Consider the following 16,403-nt stretch of genomic DNA (forward strand, 5'->3'; position numbering starts at 1 on the left):
GTAAACCCTGACCGCCTTACTACGAGGTCCCTTTGCGCGACCCGACCTCAACGGCTGGTTTTACCAGCCGTTAAGGAACGGGCCCGCAAAGGGACCTTGGTGCTAATTACGGTTCCGCAATTTGCGGTACCGTAATTAGCTCCTTCCCCATTCCCATTGAGCCCTATGGGGACAAAAATGGGAATGGGGAAGTGCCTTGGTGAATGGGGAATTACCGCCCCCGCTCACCTTAGAGTAGAGCGGTAATTCCGCCATCCACCAAGGCGGACACAATACCAATGAGGCCCTATGTCTCTTCTTCCTTTTAATTCTAAAATTCGTTTCCATTTCATCACTATTGTCTTTATATGTATTCATGGTCTCGCCCCTCTCTATTTTTCCTCACTTATATCAATCTTTTCTCCTTCCCATGTGTTGCCTTCGCAGAATCAGTTTCTACTCTCTGTCCCTAAACCCTCTCTGCCTCCTCCCATTTTCGTTTCTTTGCCTTACTTGCTTCTAAGCACTGGAACTCTCTTCCTCTACCCATCTGTTCTTCCCCATGGCTATGCATTTTTTCAAGCAAACCTTAAAACCCATCTTCTATCTGCTCTCTCCAACAACTGATTTCAGGTTTTCTGCTGCCTGCTGATTACCTCCAAATGTATTACACACTGTGATGGTACTGCTCTTTGCTAAAATTGTTCAGCGCTTTGATGACAGCATTATACAAATTAAATAAAATACAAATGATCCCGGAGGAGCGGCTGAAACTGTTTGTTGAGAATAGTGATACATTACAGTTCATGATATAGGTCGCTTGATTTTGTACCAGGGACTACTTTCTGTCCCAATCTGACCCTGGCCACAGTTCCTACAGTTAGACTAAGGGCCTCATTACGAGGCGGGCAGAATGGGTTTAACAGCACCGGTGATGGTGCCAGTGCCGTTAAACCCACTCCGCCCTATTATGAGGTTCCCTCGCGTGACCCGCTCTGGACGTCTGGTCAGACCAAACGTCCTATCCGGGTCCTGCAAGGGGACCAGGGAGCTAACAACTTATTAATGGGCCCGTTGTTAGCTCCCTCCCCATTCCCATTGAGCCCTATGGGGGCTCAATGGGAATGGGGATGGGTAAATTGAATGAGGAATTACCGGGTCCTCCAAGGTTGGAATTAACCGGTAATTCCTCATTCAAGGAAGCTGGACCCGGACCCGAGTTTGGAGGCAGCCATGCCGCAATTAGTGGCATGGCTACCTCCAAACTCGTAATGAGGCCCCAAGTGTCCTTATCTTGCCTGTTCTTCTCCCCCTTCAGCCCAAATTCACTCCTCAGACACAGCATCCCATTAGTGTGGAGCTAGAGAGGGGCGCAGGGGTGAGCAGAACAGACCCGGGCAGGTCTCTCTTATCCCCGCCTCCCAGCACAGAGCCATGCGCATAGGTGAATATAGGTAGTGGCAAAGTAGGCTACAGCTGACAAAGCCCCTTTATTTCCCATCTCTCTGGCCCAAGACCAAGAGTCCCCTTGGCCCATGAGCTATGTTCTGAAGCTGCAAGAGCACACAGCTGGCTGCTGGATGGGACTCAGTGTAGCTGATCTCAATAGATGAGAAATGTTTTCTCAGGAACCATTCATTGTGGCTAATAAAGAGTATACCTCAGCCCCCTCCTGAATTGTCTCACTTTGAAATCAAGTTTTGTCGCATGAAACTGGTAACTAAACAGAGAAAAATGGTTTCTCCACTCTGTTTTTTAACAAGAATTGCACCTATTTGTGTTACTTCTTATTGAGTTCATGCGCCATAGAAAGGAAAATAGACTCCACATAATTCTTTGTGATGATAAGTAGTGTTTTTGTATTTTTGTACAGTTGCCCTTTGTGATTACATGTGTTTCCGCGGATACCACCGCCTTTTTCAAATCAGGACTATTAGTAATGTCACAACTACAATTGTGACATTACTGAACCCATGAACCCTTGACTGTGTACACATGCTCAAAAAATACTCACTAATCAAGGCACAACGATTCGGTGAGACTATAACAATGTGAACCTATTTGCATGAATATAAAATGCAACAGGTTTTGACGGTGTTCTTTATGTTATCTAATCTAATTTACTTTATTATTGTTTTCTCTTTGTGCATTTTGTACCTCAAAATATCCCTCTCTCACACCCTCCCTTCATGTCTGTGTTATCTGAACATGGGGAATGGTCACATATATACTTATTATATCCATTTCAATCTTTATGGGATTTGCTTTTGAAAATGTGCAATTCTTGGACACCATTTGTTTGATTTGGGCCATGGCCTGGTTTATCTTTTATGTTTATGCACAATTGTAATTGTGACATTACTAATAGCCCTGATCTGAAAAAGGTGGTGCTCTTAATAGATGGGCCAACTTGAGAAAAGGCTCTTTTTAATCAATTTGACCACTGGAATCACATTGTCTTGCTAATGAAGTACTTTAATTTCTCTTCTCCGGTTCTCATGTTAGGTCAGGGAAGGTCACCAACAGTCAGTTATGTTAATCAATATTTGTTTTGAACCTTTATTTGGTTATTTATAACGCACTTAATACCCAGAGGTTTCTAAGCGCGGACACCGGTGATCGAACCTGTGTTGCTCTGCGTCGTTTTGCTTCCAAGGCGGGCGTGGTGCCCATGAGCTATCCTCCTGAGACTAACATCTGACATTTGACGCTGATCACTGGTGTGCCTTATCTGAGCTTCTGGGCCATTTGTGAATTCTGAATGAGAGGAGAAAGGAAGGACCTCAGCGCTTGTGTAGAAGCGAGGCAGGGAATCAGCTGTTCCACGTAATCCTTGATGGGGTGGCACAGAGGAGCTTTTTGTGGTAGAATCTGATGAGCTGGTATCCAGTTGCCCACAGGAAGTGGACAGCGGCATGTGTGAAGCCAGGAGATAGAGATGCCTAGCCCACCTTTCATGCCTCTCCTTCTGCTGGTGACAAAGGTGAGGGAGCCTACCGCAGTTGTACGGGAGTGACATGGGGGCACCATGAGCCCTGCAACCTTGATTGGCTATCCCAGCAGTGCAATTTGGCTGCAGACGCAACATACTGATATCCATTCAGCACCATTGAGACTGTCAATCCTCTTTACTTGGATTAACTTCCTACTTTAACTTGAATTGCAGCTGGTATGCCTGCCTACAGGGATGTCGCAGGAGTGCATTTTTTTGGAGGGAACAATACTAATCACGCCATGGTTGGCCAGGAGTCAGTCCACCGTGAGTGTTGGAAGGTATCTGAGGAACTCCTCTTAAAATGGACTGCTCAGCAGAACTATATTGTGAGCGCTTCCTACAATGTAACAGGCATGGTCATCAGTACTGTGGCCCAGTAGTAATGCAGTCCTACGCTGATAACACCTTGTATCTTTGGTTTTGCTATTACTCCTTGTGCAGAATGTACAAACCGACTTAGTTGTGACGTGGGGCCTGTAGAACTCTTGAATGCTGTATTGTACGTATGTTGTGGCCCCTGTGTTATGAAGTATTGATTTTGTTTTGCAGGTTCTAACATTCTCCTCACTGGTCTGACCCCCCATGACAGACGTGGGGTTCTGTGCGCAGGACCTAGTACGGAACCTTTGCACAGTTTTGTGTGTCATTTTGCACCACCTTGCTGCCTTGATGGTTGGTGGGAGCGTCATGTTTGTGGGACCGGTTTCAGTTCGTGTTGCTCTACTGGGTGCATGGCGTAGCCAACCGTGGATCCACAGTGGGTGTAGGAGGCACTGTTTTAATGTTATGACTTATGGGTAGTTTGCTTGTTATGGTGATTTTGTATTTATTCTTAGAGCACTGCACTACCCATGTTGCCTCGTTCTTGCCTACCTTTTCGCGTGCAGTGTCCAGCACAGTTACATTCTACCTATCTGCAGAGGGGTTGCACCTGGTGACTGGGTAATTTCTGTTGCGTGCATGACTTTGTTTTGTGCCTTATGTGTTGTCTGTGCTCTGCTACTGTGTTGGGGACATACCCTGCTGTAGGTGCCTTTCACTTGTGCAAAGTCTGCATGTGCATTATGTGGTTCCTCTTGTGCTTGCTGTCCACGTGAAGGGCTAGTGGGCAGTGAGTGGTAGCTGTTTGTAGATTTTGTTCATTATGGACAGTTGGTTAGGAGGGTATCGTTTGATCCTTGGGTCTGTCTCAGTGGCTTTCAATCCTCGTCCTTCATCAATTGTTTCTTATGCCTTGTAGGGTACAGGCCATATTTCCAGTGTTCTATCCAAGAGTCACTTGGGACATGTACTACTGCTTGACTCATTCCAGTCTTGGGATGAGCGGTTCTGCATTGAAACATGCCTCCTCTTCATGCAGGCATTGTTGTTATACCCTGTGCGAGTGTCATATGTTTACTACGCACTTGTGGGGGTACTTGGCAGACCGCTGGTTTCATGTTAAGGTTTCAGTTAGTTTGGATGATGGTTTGTGTGTAGAGGAGGAGCCAAAAGCCTCTACCAGAAGTACTGCCACCGTTTTGCCTATATGCTGGGAACAGGAAATTGTGACAAGCACAACGCCAGTTATGATGCCTATAACACGAAAACCCTTTGAGACAAGATATCCATTGAGAAAACCTTTGTTCATGTATCCTCGGAGAGCGGGCTGTCTCCTAGGGGAGATGCACAAAGACGTGTAAAGATGGATGAATGAGAAGATTGTTGACGTCCCATGAATCAAAGACGACGCGCCAAGAAGAGACGCCAAGGAAGAGAATGTATAGACCATATAGAATTGGATGATGAAGTAAAGAATCGAGTTACCTTTCATGTGCGAAGTGAAGATTGCACGTGTGAAGAGCATTGAAGAAAATGCAACCCGTTTATAAACTGTACGGATGCTGTAACGCAAGTAGACTAAGTAATCATGAAGGCTGGCTATACGTAGTGAAAAGACTGCAGGCGATGTCGCAATTATATATAATCTGGATGTTCCACATTGTGTTTTAGCAAACCAGGACCCCATGAACAGAAGGGCTAGAAGTTTGGCGCAGCAAAGAACAACTAACAAGCAAGCAAGAATCGAGAAGGATGCCTGGCCCAGTGTAAAAGGCCAGCTGCCAAGAACTGGTTATCTATATTCAAGAGCTACAAAGAACGTGCAAGGAAAGATGCCATGAGTGCCAAATGTTATTAATTTAATACCATTAAATATGAGAGAAAGGAGCTCAAACATGATCTCCTGTGACACAGGGTCTGGATGAAAATAGAAAATGGGCAAGCTACGCCGAGACTTGAAGATAAGAGCATGCTCACACTCCCTTCTATTCACAGGAGCAGTGATACTTTGCAAGGCCCAGTTCAAAGACAATCCATCTGGCAGAAGGCATGAGTGATGATGGATGTGAGGCTAATTGGGTGGGGAGACATGGTCAAGTCCACTCATCAACACCTGCGGTCCCAGCTTGCGTGCTGCTAGCGAGTGGAATATTCCAGAAGGGTACAAGCATGCCAACCATTATAGAGGGCAATGTAGCAGAGAGCCCTATAACGTGTATTTTATGACAATAAAGATGACTTGCACTAGGGGTGGGCATAGTTGTCCACCTGACCGTAGAGACCCAATCACAATTATATCCCCCATAGAAAGTATACCTAGATGTTCCCCTTAAGCCAACCACAATCCCAAATAAGTTTTCTTAGTTTGCCACATAGTATGACGTCAATGATGAAGAGTGTTTACTGTAAAATGTCTTTTTTGTGAAATGTTCGGAGAGATTATGCTGTGCGACGTCCGTTGATGTCCGTTGTACTCCCTGTTTTAGATCATTGAGATTAAAACATTTGTTTTGCTAACTTCCTGAGTTGGTCTTATTATTTGGTGTAAGAGTAAACTCTGCACCCCCATCCATCTAATAAGGCGCAACATCACTTAAAGGGCCAGAACGGTTCACGTGTGTGTGGAGGGCTACTCTTCCGTGAATATTCTTTTTTCCTATTTGTGAGTCAGTTTCTAGTGCTTTTCTTTTTGAATTTGGACTGTTAGGTGGTGCTTAAGCCACCTATAAGCCAAACTATTACATTGGAGTACAGATAGGGAGAAACGACTTATGAAGAGGGACACTCAACTCGTAGGTGTTGTTTGGTTATTTGCTCACGCATTGACTGCCCATGGCCATGCTAATCTATACAGTAATTCCCACCCAGTTCATGTCCTGCCGAAAACGCCTCCTCATGGTAACTCTTTGAGCTTGCTTTATTTAAGCCTTACCATCAAACTTTTCACTCAAAGTGCATGCCAGTGTTTTTTCAAAGCAGTCTTGCGAGAGTTAATGTCTTGATTGGAGCTGTAAACGTGCTAAGGATGTAATAAAAATGTCTTAACCAGGTCTGCCTTCAGCCACTCGAGTTATAAGCACTATACGTGTCCTGCACTGAATGGTTTGGCTTGTGTATAAATATTATGCATTTGCCACGCACTGCCATTAAATGCCCAGGTACTCGCATCATTTTGCAGCTGCTACCAATGATGGCCAATTCAATCCACGGTGGCTGTGCCTGGCACGTGTCTTTCCCATTTTTCAAGGTGCTCTCTTAATAAACTGGGAATCTGTCATGGCATGAAAGCAAATATGTGGCCGGTATCTCAAGCAAACAAAATTGACTTTCTTTTATAAAAAAAAGAAAAGGTGTGGTAAAGATGGAGGGTTAGGAATCCCAACTGTCCTTAATATCAGCAGTCCACTTCATACGCACCCCCTACACCCCACCCCCTTACCAGCAACTAATTTAATTGCGCGAACTGTCAGAAAAGGAAACTTCACGTGAACGGAATTTGAAGGGAGAACTCTCGCTATTGTTATAAATGCAGGCGCCAGCAGCTGCTGCTCTCTGGCCAATGATTGCAACACTGTCTCTGCCGCTGGGTCATCACTTCCGATATCACAAATAGCCTAACTTACTGAACGCATGATCGGGAAACGATAGCGATGGCCCTATGATTTCCGTATCATAACTATAATATGAATAATTAAATAGTTTACGTGTGATATAAACAATTCCTCTACAGATGGCCTGTGGTCACTGACAAAGAGCTGCTACGAGAAGTTATTCTTGCAGCCAAGGAACGCGTCGCTAAGCAATAGCCGACCAGCCCCCATCATTAACGCGCCAGGGCGTGGGGATCACGTGTCATATTAAAGGAGACGGAAAGAATGACACGCCAGCGAAGCGCGCAGCTCGCGGGCTTGTGCCGTGAAACAGAGCCCCTCGCACCCCATAAAGGAAAGGCGGGCCGCCCCACGTCATCCCGCTTCTTACACTCGGGCGTTCTGCTCAAATGGCAGACTTCGCTCTTAAAGGCGCGCGCACTGGCAACCTGGAAGCAATAGAAGTGCCAGATGGTTCTGTGAAAAACATGAGCTGAAACTTTTCAAAACATAAACGGTAAAAATGTCAGTTTTTAATGCAACAAAAGGGCATTCTTATGGTCACTCTGCCCGTATTACTGCAACAAACACAAGTGCATTTCATTCACACCCCCTCTGCTTTCTACGGGATCGGTCACATTTTGAAAATTATAACCATATCTTTAAGTTGTGCAGAAAAAATTGTCCAGAGATTTCAAGTTGTCGCATCCAATTTGTCTTTAGATTCAGGTACTTGCTGCCATGAATTAAAAATGCATATAATTAAACAATAATAATCACTGCTTTTGTCCGGCATAACATACGCAGATCTAGAAGATTGTGCGCTATTTCTGTTTCTACTTTCAACCGTGCATTCGACGACAGTGCCATCTAGTGGTGAAATGGTCTGCTTGCAACTGACTGCCAAAGGCATCCTTAGCCTTTTATCTATTTGAATGATGTGACTAAACAATAGATTTGACTTTTGAATATTGAACAGGTTGTATGTGTGTGTACACACACACACACACACACACACACACACACACACTCTCTCTCTCTCTCTCTCTCTCTCTCTCTCTCTTGCACAGATAGGCAGAGTGGGATAAATGGAGAAGACATTCAGAGAGAAGAGGAAGAAGGCGTTGACGGGGAGGGACAATGGCACTGCATAACTAATGAATGGAGGTGTGTTAAGTACAGGGAGGTTAATCGGGGTGAACATCAACAAGGGGGTCATTTTAGGATGATATTAGTATGTGGGGATCTTATAACAGGCGGCTATTGCTGAAAGGGTGAGGTGGGGCACAGGAAATCACATGTCAGGTGGGTAGACCTGATTCTCCCCGAGAGTGGTGAAATGAGTATAACTGTCAGAGATAATACTGTATGGAAAGTGATACTATAACAGGATGGTACCTGACAGATTCCGATGCATGTTGAGTGCGCCTTACACTAACCGTTGTCCTTTTGAGATTGATCAAATGAGAATCATTAATTTAAATAATATGAATAAGGGAGATGTCATGACATTCGGACACAGTGGAACAGGGACGTCATTTAGGAGTCGCCAGGGGTCACTTTTATTTTTTTGTTTGTTTACAAATTGAAGCTCCTGGGCTGAGCCCAGCGTCATGTAGCTCTTTGTTTCTGGAGTGGCTGGCTTTCTTGTTCAGGCTTCTTAAAAAAACAGGGGGTTCCCAAAGTGTAACACTTTGAGTAGTGACCCTAAATAAGAAAGCATAAGAATAACAAATAGTTTGACTTTCTGGAATTCTAAACAATAATTGCTGGACTCAGTAAAGGTTTATTTCAGGCACACTTCGGGGGGTGGGTCCCTGACTTAGATTGTTCTTAAACACCTCAAATTCACAATGCAGGCAACATCCTCCAAAAAGCATTTAGAATACAATAAGCATCCATTTCGGACTATGTAATTTGCTTTTCGCAAGTTGCAGTTACAGCATGTTCTTTTCTGCCAATACATATGGTGATCCATTCTTGTATGAAATGTATATCACGTTACATTGATATTGTAACCATATTTTTCATAGTGTACTTGGAAACAATGCTATGTGTGACCACATCCTGTTTTGTCAAGGGGTAAATGGTCGTGTTCCATCGTTGCCCCTGATGTCACTTCGGGGTGGGGTTAAATTACAACCCTCCCTGTGATGTCATCAGAGGTCAAGGGTCATGTGAGGTCACTTCCGCTACCCCTGGCATTTTGGTGAAATGACGTCCCTGCTGCGGAAAGGTGGTCATTCCTCACCCTTTCACCCATCCAATTGAAATTAATGAGTTTATATTCAAATGGGGAACTTTCATAGCATGCTGCTACACGTGGCAGCCTCACAGAAAAGAAACAAAGTCAGCTGAATGCCAGGCCCACCTGGCAAAAACTAAGGAGATTTCACAGAGGTCTGATTACTTTAAAAGGTTAGTAGAGCTGCCACTGTCAGATACAAGTCGCGGGTGTGTGTGTGTGTGTGTGTGTGTGTGTGACTCAGCCTTTCATCCTGTAGCAGGAAATTACAGTTATAAAATATGAAATGTGTATTCATGTTGAAATATCTCAAAGGCAATTGAGCTGGGGTGAGTCAGTGGTTATTTCAAATCCACCTGGCCCAGTCCTTTGTCTTTGCAGGGAAATAATATGAGTAGCATTGATATGGATAATAACCCAGTGCTGTGATTTCTTATTTGGGAGTAGTTCTTAAAGGGTGATGGGATAAGGATGGAGTCAGCTGTTTATCAGGTGATCCTTGCTGAGCCCTTTCTCCTTCCAGGGTGTTAAAGAGTCCTTAATAAATGGGTAATATTGCATAATCTCCGAAAAGCCATTAGGTAGGGGAGTCATGCGTTTAACAGGTATGTCTTGTTCCAACTTTCATCCTTCTAAAACTGATAAAATTATTGCCATGTATGTAAGGAATGATAAAATAGGGTGATTTCATGGCCAGGTCAGTACCTGTAATGAATCAACTTCTGGGGCACCAGTGGTCCAGGGATGAATATCGGTTTCTAAACCAACAATCAGCACCACCCCTCTAGTTCACCAGAAGGGATCCGAATAGATTGGAAATACAAGCCAATTATAAACCTCCTGGTTTAATTTTCGTAACGTGGACAGAACAGCAGGCTTATCTCCGCAAGGTTGTGGATCGTTGGATAGTTGCAACACAGTGAAAAAACAATTATTACTCAATGATAAGAGGGACTGTCCAATCAAGGTTGTATACATATCTACTTTTATTATTATTCAACAGACAGTTCTAGCACACTACAATATACAACCTACCCCGTAAAGGAATATATAGGACAGACATTTTGAAGAAGGAAAGGGCATGTACTCTGAATGACAGGAGGGTGTCGGTAAAGTAATTAATCACAATAGTTCAAGGATACTTGGTTTCAGCACAAATGGAGCAATGGGTCGTAAAATGGCACTAGGGTCCATTGGAGAGGGACCAGGGGGGGACAGAACCACACTGTACCTTGTGCTTGTAGAAGTTCTTGGTGCTCGACAGGGTCGAGTCGGTTTCAGGGCAGTTTGCAGCTTCTGCAACAGAGTTCAAGATGGGAGACATCTGTGGGTATCAGGCCACAGGCAGTTCGGCGAGCAAGGCTGGATTGACGGCTGTAGGCTCTCCAACATGGCTGCTCGGGGTCAGGAATCATTGTCGCAGTTCTGGTTGGTGGGACTGAAGCACTGGTCCAGGCGTCTTGGACGACGTTAGCGACTGCAGCATCACAACAGTCAGTGGTGAAGTCGGTTGCTGCTCGAGCGGCTCGACTGGCTCGATAGTATCCTTTAAGGCTGGTTGATGATTGTCGATGCACTCCTCCTAGCTTCTTCACTGGGCTCATGTCCTTCTTTATGGTGGATGGCACAAAGCAGAGGAGAGTGTTGCAGGCAACGGCCTTGTCCTTGTTTTGGTTCAGAGACTCTCTGACACTGCCCACCCAGGACGCTTGCTTGCAGAGCCTAACCGCGCACGCGGTGAGCTGGCTAGGTACTAGTTCTGGAGCTGATTGGAGGGTCCTCTGGATTCAGTATCTCCCTCTGTTCCCTGTGAGATGTTTAGGGGAGGGATTTTGCTTACTTCTTGGATATCCTGGCCTTCCTTGGATTGTAGTTGGAAGCCCGCAATGGATAAGTTTGAGGGAGAAAAGACTGAAAGTTATTTTTCTGAAAACCTTTGGTCTTTTCTCCCCTGAACATTGCAGCCATGGGCGTCCAACCCCACGCCCCCCCCCCCCCAGCTCCTATTGTGGATCAAAGGGTCTCTCTGGTTAATTGAGTTCTCTGTGGTTCCTGATTAAATTGGCAGGACTCCCTTGAAGCTGTGGCCAGACCAGACTTCGGTTGCCGCCAAACCACATGCGCGTACCTTCTGAATGGGTTCCCCCTGTGGGGATGACTACTGTAAACAGCTGTCCCAGAAAAGACATTTCACTGCTCTTGATACTGAGAGGCGAGAGCTTGCTTCAGGTTGACACAAATGCACATCAAACGTGTTAGGCTTTCCTTCTTCTGTTAGCCCTGCAAGCAGGCCTCTCATGGGCCTCCTTGAATTAACTCTCATCAGTATTTGTAGCTGCCACCAGCAGGGCCAACAAAGGATAGGGTGGATCCATGGAGCCTTTGTCATTTAATCAGGCTGGCCAAGGCAGGATAAAGGGTTTGCTCCCCCCCCTTTTGAGATGCATTGATGTACTCCTGGCGGTCACATTCCAACTAAATGTGAAGGGGGGAGGGTCTGTAGGCTTAGGCTGTGTCCAGCCAGAGTACACACGTGCATATGTTTGTCGTGCAGTGAACATAGGAACATGTGTGCGGATTAGCCCCACACATTTCATATCAAATTACAAAAAAGCCTGGACGAGTGCACATCCACAGTGCAGATGGTCGAATTCCTCACAGTACCTATGACAGCTCGGTAGGGCTGGGCAAAGTCAGTCACTGGACAAGTGTCCAAGACACAGCACTTCAGCATTGTCACTTCTAGATTGTGGGCTCCTAGCTCATGGGTTAAGCCCTCACCTTCGACATGAGACAAGCCTCCACTTAGAAAGTTCAAATCCTGGCAGTGTCAGCTTAGCCCTTCATGCTTCAGAGGTCAATATATTTAGTGCCCTTAAATTGGGTAAAAACAGCAATGTTTAAAAGTATGAGGAATCCCATATCAAATGCTAATCAAAAACGAATTTGATTATCATTATAATTATAAAAATAATAATAATTATTATTACTGTTACTATAAAACAAATATCACTGACGTAGTTAATATCATGGGGAGACATTATTAGAGGCAAACATGGCTGGAGCTTACTCTGTCACTTATTAGGTTGGCATCTCCTAACATTTTATTATCTTGAGAGAGATAACATAAATACCACTAGAGTGGGAAATATTAAATGGGGCAATATATTTGCAGACCAGTACCTCAGGAAGGATGGCATGGCTTGGGTATTCTGTCTTATATTGAGCGTACTTGACCAAGCTGCTCATCCTTCTGAGGGTGTTAATATGAGTAAAAGCGAGTGGATTGGCATTTAAGAGGGAGGTTTCATCGTGGTCTGGTTATTCAAAAATGCTAATGGAGCTGTCCAGAGTCGGCTACATGTTAGGTGTACATGACTAAGAAGACATTCATCCTTTGGAGGGAAATCAAAGGAGTAACCTTGACTTATAAAATATTAAATTTGTCAAAGGCCAATTGTGCTGGGTAGAGTCAGTGACATGTCAAATGCACTGACCCAGCCCTCTGTATGCTATTTTATGCTGCTGGTATTTATACGGTACTCCTTTGAGATTTGCATGGTTTATAGGTGCTCTGAAAGATGTTGAACACATGGGGTTGGGTGAGGTTACTGAGGAAAGCGGAACAATCCCACATAGCTTTGGAACTGCACTGATGCATTCAGACCAGAAATAACTGAATGTGTGTTTGTGTGTGTAAATGTTCTGGGTGTTGGGGTGCCCTATGGAGACTGCAGTGTGAGAGTGTGTGACTGGGGGATGAATGGGTATAAATGTTACTGTGTGAATTCTCTGGGTGGGTGCCCGTGCAGAGAATGCAGTATGAGTGAAAGTGAGAGAAGGTGCATGGTTGAGTGACTGGTGGGGGAATAGGTATGAATTTGTTTGTGTGTGTGTATGTGTATGTGTATGTGTGCGTGTGTCAATGTTCTGGGTGGATGCACATGTGGAGAATGCAGTGTGAATGTCCTGGGTGTGTGTTTGAGTGAATGTTAGAGAAAGTGTGTGGGTGAGTGACTAATGGGTTAATGGGTATGAATGTGATTATGTGTGTGTAAAAGTTCTGGCTAGGTGCCTGTGTGAAAAATGCAGTGTGAATGCATGTGAAAGAAGGAATATAGGTGAGTGACAGGTAGGTGAAGGAGTATGAATGTGACCGTCAATGTTCTGGGTGGGTGCCCCTGTGTGGAGAATGTAGCGTGAGTGATTGTGACAGAAGGTGTATGGGTGAGTGACTTTTAGGTGAATGGGTATGAATGTGATAATGTGTGTGTGCAAGGCACTGGGGGCGACCAGTAAGCACTGGAGCATTCAAGAAATTTCCTTAACTGACAATGCATATTTTTCTCACATTTTCAGGCAAAGTAACTTGATGTTTGTTATTACATGGGTAGACTGGAATTTTGGTGCAGCCTGTCTAGCCATTGCTTACTTTGCATTCAGTTTGTTTCTGGGCATCTACAATAAAGCAAGCATAATAAGTGGTATCATGTGGCGAGACTGGCATGTTGGTGTAGCCAGTCTAGCCATTCCCTATCGTGGCATGCCATTTATTTCAGGCCATCTATAATAAAGCAAGCACGATAAGTATTATTATGTAGCAAGTCTAAAATGTTGGTTCAGTCAGTCTAGACCTTCCTTGCTGTGTTCTGACATTTTGTACCAGGCATCTATGATAAAGCAAGCATGATATGTGTTAATATGTGGCTAGACTGGCATTTAGGTGCAGCCACTCTAAACATTTCTTACTATGGCATGACATTTATGTATTGGGCATCTATGATAAACCAAGCATTATAGGTGTCATTATGTAGAAAGCCTGGCATTTTTTACCAACCATTTCTTACTGTGTCATGACATTTTGTACCAGGAATCTATGATAAAGCAAGTATGATCAGTGTAATTACGTGAATTTATTGGCATTTTTGGTGCAGCCAGTCTAGCCATTTCATGCTGTATCATAACATTGTGTACCAGGCATCTATGATAAAGCAGGCATGATAAGTGTAGTAACGTGAATTGATTTGCATTTTTGATGTAGCAGGTGTAGCCATTTCTTACTGTGAAATGGCATTTTTGTTTACTGGGCATCCATGATAAAGCAATCATGATAAGTATTACTATATGGCTAGATTGGCATTTTGGTGCAGCCAGTGTGGCCATTTGTTCTTGTGGCATGACATTTTTTACTGGCCATCTATGACAAAGCAAGCATGAGAAGTATTATTACATGGCTAGGCTCGCAGTTTGGTGCTGCTTGCCTACATATTTCTTACTGTGGCATGACATTTTTTTACTAGGCCTCTATGATAAAGCAAGCATGATAAGTGTTATTACATGGGCAGACTGGCATTCTGTTGAAGCCATCGTAGCTATTTCCTACAGTGGTGTGCCTTGTTTTACTGAGCAACTATGCTAAAGCAGGCGCGATAAGTGTTCTTATGTGTTTATACTGGCCTACGTTGGAGTACATTTGGACACGTTTGTTGTGTTGTTGTAGCATAGCATGCTCAATGGCAAAGCCAACAGGATTATGTTTGCATGTGGTGGTACTGGCATATATTGGCAGAGCCAACTTGAACTTGTTTTCTTATAGTAAAATTACTGGCATTATGTAAAAGCAAACATGAGTATGTTCTTATATTGGAACACTAACATATATTGGTGCAGTCAGCATGGAAATTATTGGGCACTGGCAGTTTGATTTTTTTTTATACTGGCATGTATTGTGAGGTAAGGCATGCGCATGCATTGAGAAATGTTGCTGTAGACTGTTGGTTACTAGCATCTATTGGATATTTTCATGAGTTAGCATGAGTTCGACTACAGAACCGATTGCAAACTCTCGGTTTTTTTACCCAATGTTTCACAGAAAATGTGCTGCATAATGCACCATTTTAACCCATTATTCAAAAGCTTTTATTGGTGTGAGATCCCCCCTTCCCCTCAGTTCTCTCCTGAGCCCATATCTTTGTTTCAGGCTCTCTTGTTGTGCCTGGTCGCTCTCGCATACTTGTGGCAAATATTGACTCCCCTCCAATAAAGAAATTAATGAGCTGCTATCGGTGACTGGTACATTTGGGAGCCAGTGCCCAGGCACTGCTCCCTTGTTTCTACGCTATGTGAAAGATTTAAGCTTTGATTAAAAGTCATACTCACATTTTTCACCTAGCGCAGTGCGTGCCTGCCGCCGCAGCAGCATGATCATCATGGACATTGCAAATGCGTGGTGGTCCAGACTGGCTCAGACTGTGGTGTGTCCTATGCTTTGTTAAGGAGCTTGGGGGACGGGGAGAACCCCCAAGCATGGCTCGCAGGGGGCCCCCAAATTTAGTATTATCCCACTAGGTGCAGACACTGTGGAAGCAACACAGTGTAATACATAGCATGACATCGCAAACTATGAATAAGGCATGAAAGGCGTAACAAAGCATTAGAAGTCATAGCAATGCATGGAAAGGCCTAACAATGCAAACTACTTGCGGTCCTCCAAACTCTCCTTCTGCGGGCTTCTGAATACAGCTTCGATCTCACTTTTTCACTTTGCTATTGTCAAACCTTCTCTCTCTCCCTCCCTCTCCTCTCTTTCTTTTTCCTCATCCTTTTTCTTTTGCTCTCTCAAAAACTTACACTGTACCCCATGTGCAACCAGGATATGGGAATCGGCAGAGATGGGAAGCAGGTAGTTACCATAAGAGCAGTGCTAAGGTTTATGGAACCCATGCACTTTTGGCTCAGAGGAAGGTCTCCTTAGATATGAAAACCTCGGGCACCCATTTCCTCTCCCAGTATGTTGGTTGGTGCATAGAGAAAGTTGACACGAGACATGCATTCGCGTTGTGAAATGGGCCGTACGTGTCTAGTGATATCAGCTTCAGGGGCGCGTGATATGATTTAGTGCCGCAGGGTGATCAATCCGCGTGTAAGATTAGCACAAGGTGGCCGCGCCCGACTCTTTTATTTCGCATGTGTAAAAGTGGGGAAAACTAAGGTAAGGTGCATAGGAAATGTTTTGACAATCGATCACAGTTTGCTTAAAACCACATGCCCAAACGCTCGGGACAATGACATTTTTGAGCGCACTATTCCTTTAATGCATTCATTCTGCATGTGGCATGTGCTGTATAAAAGGTCAACACATCACTCTCATCCCTTTTCCATATGGCGTTGTTTTCGTGAGATAGTTCTCTGTCTCATTAGTTAATGTGCCTATGTGTAACTTGCATCTTTCTGATTCAAAGCTGGGTACAGAAAATGGCATTACATCCGTCTA

General features: G+C 44.4%; 1 protein-coding gene across 4 annotated transcripts in view; it reads right to left on the reverse strand.

The window, feature by feature from the left end:
- Positions 1-16,403, reverse strand: part of TSPAN4 (tetraspanin 4) — a 3,410,446-nt gene that overhangs the window by 2,582,545 nt on the left and 811,498 nt on the right. The window lies entirely within an intron of this gene.

The sequence above is a fragment of the Ambystoma mexicanum genome, chromosome 11 (genome assembly GCF_040938575.1).
Source record: "Ambystoma mexicanum isolate Mex_15411 chromosome 11, UKY_AmexF1_1, whole genome shotgun sequence".
Classification (NCBI taxonomy): Eukaryota; Metazoa; Chordata; class Amphibia; order Caudata; family Ambystomatidae; genus Ambystoma; species Ambystoma mexicanum.